Source organism: Heptranchias perlo, unplaced genomic scaffold (genome assembly GCF_035084215.1).
Source record: "Heptranchias perlo isolate sHepPer1 unplaced genomic scaffold, sHepPer1.hap1 HAP1_SCAFFOLD_55, whole genome shotgun sequence".
In the NCBI taxonomy this organism is placed as follows: domain Eukaryota; kingdom Metazoa; phylum Chordata; class Chondrichthyes; order Hexanchiformes; family Hexanchidae; genus Heptranchias; species Heptranchias perlo.
Window position 1 is genome coordinate 2,565,257 of NW_027139570.1, and position 4,220 is coordinate 2,569,476.

At 49.4% G+C, this 4,220-nt stretch overlaps 1 non-coding gene across 1 annotated transcript; it reads left to right on the forward strand.

Annotated features, from left to right (window-relative positions):
- Positions 1-1,638: 1,638 nt before the first annotated feature.
- Positions 1,639-1,856, forward strand: LOC137315474 (small nucleolar RNA U3). Its single transcript, XR_010961453.1, has one exon. It is a non-coding gene; the product is annotated as a small nucleolar RNA U3 (small nucleolar RNA).
- Positions 1,857-4,220: the final 2,364 nt, after the last annotated feature.

The following is a 4,220-nucleotide window of genomic DNA, read 5'->3' on the forward strand; positions in this document are numbered from 1 at the left end:
TCACTCACCCACTGTGTGAATCAATGATCACAGTGCTGGGTCACCCACCCACTGTGTGAATCAATGATCACAGTGCTGGGTTACTCACCCACTGTGTGAATCAATGATCACAGTGCTGGGTCACTCACCCACTGTGTGAATCAATGATCACAGTGCTGGGTCACCCACCCACTGTGTGAATCAATGATCACAGTGCTGGGTTACTCACCCACTGTGTGAATCAATGTTCACAGTGCTGGGTCACTCACCCACTGTGTGAATCAATGATCATAGTGCTGGGTCACCCACCCACTGTGTGAATCAATGATCACAGTGCTGGGTCACCCATCCACTGTGTGAATCAATGGTCACAGTGCTGGGTCACCCACCCACTGTGTGAATCAATGATCACAGTGCTGGGTTACTCACCCACTGTGTGAATCAATGATCATAGTGCTGGGTCACTCACCCACTGTGTGAATCAATGATCACAGTGCTGGGTCACCCACCCACTGTGTGAATCAATGATCACAGTGCTGGGTCACCCATCCACTGTGTGAATCAATGGTCACAGTGCTGGGTCACCCACCCACTGTGTGAATCAATGATCACAGTGCTGGGTCACTGACCCACTGTGGGAATCAATGATCACAGTGCTGGGTCACCCACCCACTGTGTGAATTAATGATAACTGTGCTGGGTCACCCATCCACTGTGTGAATCAATGATCACAGTGCTGGGTCACCCACCCACTGTGTAAATCATCGGGTCTTGACAGGGTAGATGCTGAGAGATTGTATCTCCTGGCTGGACAGTTTAGATAGGGGGCATCGTTTCAGGATAATGGGTCGGCCATTTAAGACTGAGATGAGGAAGAATTTCTTCACTCAGAGGGTGGTGAATCTTTGGAATTCTCTACCCCAGAGGGCTGTGGATGCTCAGTCGTTGTGTATGTTCAAGGCTAAGGTGGATAGACATTTGGATTTTTTTTATTCGTCCATGGGATGTGGGCGTCGCTGGCGATGTCAGCATTTATTGCCCATCCCTAATTGCCCTTGAGAAGGTGGTGGTGAGCCGGCTCCTTGAACCGCTGCAGTCCGTGTGGTGAAGGTTCTCCCACAGTACTGTTAGGTAGGGAGTTCCAGGATTTTGACCCAGCGACAAAGAAGGAACGGCGATATATTTTCAATTCGGGATGGTGTGTGACTTGGAGGGGAACTTGCAGGTGGTGTTGTTCCCATGTACCTGCTGCTCTTGTCCTTCTGGATGGAATCAAGGGATCTGGGGATCGAGCAGGAAAGTGGAGTTGAGGTTGAAGATCAGCCATGATCTGATTGAAGGGCGGAGCCGTCTCAAGGGGCTGTATGGCCGACTCCTGCTCCTATTTCTTACATTCTTATGTTCTTATGATCAGAACAGTTGCTGGAGGCTGGTATCTACATTATGCAAATTAGTGCCTACTGAGTCATGGCTGCACGACAGAAACGCTATTTCTTTTTCACAGAATTATAAGTTTACAAAGGGTGAAGCGGAGATTAATTGCGTTTTTATTCGATTCCCTGCCGGGTGCAATGAATGGTGGAAGAATTGGTCCGCGCTCAGCCTGTGTTAAAGGGGGCTCGCTGAGGGTGGAGAGCGGTGTTGCGGCAACCTTTCAGTAAGACTATACTTTTAGGGATCATTTCTATAGTTTTTGAACTTGAGAAATGTGTTCTAAAGTGTTTGGTCTCACTAACCACGAGGAGGAGATGGAGCTTTTCCTTCTGAGCGTGAAGCGGGTTGCAAGTGTTGTTTTATACCAGCGCTTGTGGCCATTGATGACCGTTCCCTTCTCTCAGTGTGCGAGAAGTGGAAGAAGGAAATGCATTCTGAGTGGTTCCTGTTTCTACAGCTCAAAAGTCGCAATATTTATCCGCTAATTATTTTATATTTAAAGGTGCTTCTCTCCAGCGAGAGTGTAAGTCTTTGCCACCTCAGCCGAGCTCGTACTGCTATCTGTTGCTCTTCCCCTCCTTTTTCGGTTTTGAACTCATCAGTAAGAGTTTGCACTGAACTGATGAGGCACAGTCGCTGAAATAACGTAGTTAATGGGGCACAAAATCTAGGCTTGCAGTACTGAGGGACTTGCAGTACTGATACAATCGATTCCCGCCTGCCATCTCAGGTGGATGTAAAAGATCGCATGACGCTATTTCGAAGAACTTGAGGGGAGTTCTCCGAGGTGTCCTGGTCAATATTTACCCCTTAACCAACATCACTAATACAGATTATCTGCCCAATACACCATTACGGTTTGTGGGACCTTGCTGTGAGCAAATTGGCTGCGGCGGTTCCTACATTACAACAGTGGCTACAGTTCAAAAATGCTTTGGGCCATCCTGCGGTAATGCAAGGCGCTATATAAATGCGAGTTCTTTCTTTAGTAGCAGGAGGATTGGTGAATGGGACATCGTGTGAGTTAGGATACGGGCAGCAGAGTTTTGATATGCTGAAGATTATGGAGGGTGCATGATCGGAGGGCGGCCAGGAGAGCCTTGGAATTGTCAAGTTTGGCGGTAACAAAAGCATGGATGAGGGTTTCAGTCGCAGATGGGCTGAGGCAGATACGGGCGATATTATGGAGGTAGAAGTAGGCAGTCTTGGTGATGGAGAGAATCTGGGGTCGGAAGCTTAGTTCAGGGTCAAAAAGGACATCGATGCTGCGAACAGTCTGGTTTAGTCTGAGACATTGGTCAGGGAGGGGGAGGGAATTTATAGCAGGGACCGAAAATAATGGCTTTGGTCTTCCCAATATTTAATTGGAGGAAATTTCTGCTCATCCACTGATAGATATCAGAGAAGCAGTGTGACGAATCAGAGGCAATGGAGGGGTGGAGAGAGGTGGTGGTGAGGTTGAGCTGAGTGTCGGCAGTGTACATGTGGAATCCGACGAGTTTTTGGATGATGTAGCCAAGGGGCAGCATGTAGATGAGAAATGGGAGGGGGGCAAATATAGATCCTTGGGGGAGTGGGAAGAGAAGCCATTGCACGTGATTCTCTGGCTACGACTGGGTAGACACGAAATAAACCAGGTGAGGGCAGTCCCATCCAGCTGGACAATGGAGGAGAGGAGAGGTGACTGCACTTCAAAAATGACTTATTTGGCTGTAAAGAGCTTTGGGACGCCCTGAGGTAGTGAAAGGTGCGATATCAACTGCTTACCTGACAGGGGAGATTACATTATGAGGAAGGCGCCAGATCAAGTAGAGTCAGCTAGTACCAGTTTAAGCTTTGCTGATGTAGAGGTGGATCCTCATGCTGGCCTGAGACTGGTAGAAAACCTTTCTCCAGTAAAGTGAAAACTAATTTGCAGCGGACGTGGTGACAAGGGCTCCCCGAGCACCTGGGCCCAGGGTGTGAAATACCGTCAGGCGGGTGGAGGAACCTCGCCATGGCAACGAAATATTTTCTTGAAGAAGGTTCTCCTCGAAACCTGCAGTTTCAAGGCCGCAGACCTCTTCTGCCTGCATGATGGGAGGGCGGCCTGGCGAGCATTGGAATTGTCGAGTCTGGAGGTAACAAAATCATGGATGAGGGTTTCCCGAGGAGCAGATACGTGGAAGTGACCTTTAGAGATGTCGCAGAATGGCAAAAGATGCCCCAGGCCTTCAAGGAGAAGCGGAAGGGAGGGCCGCTTACATTTCTCAATGAGGAGCCGCTCTTCACACTCCCACTGGTGAAGGAACAGACGCTGACCCTCCATCAACGGAGGAGAGGCCTCCTTCCTCATCCTAAGGACCGTCGAGAAGCTCCAGCACACGACAGCAATGCAGAATCTGGACCGAGGATTGGAAATGGACGGTAACGTAGAAGCTGGACTGAGGAATTGGAAGACGTTAATGGTTGTCCTTTGTATTTTTAAAACGGCTTTCAAAATTGATTGCATAAACGTGCGTAGTGTTAAAGCGACTACGCGATGTGCTATGACCCTGAACTACCTGTCCAGGGTCAAGAGGGACCTGCTGTTCCTGCAGGAGTGCGGGAACCTGCACTTCAGCAACTACCGGCAGTGGGCACGCATGTGGACCCAGTAGCAATCGAACTGGTCGGGAATCAACGATAGTCAATCCTCGGGCCTGGGGATTCTGTTGGGAGGAGACCAATTCACCATCCCCGAGGTTAAAGAGGTGGTGGATGGCCGCCTGCTCGTAGTCGACGTTCTATACAATAACGCCCCGCTCCGACTGCGGCCAACAGAAAAG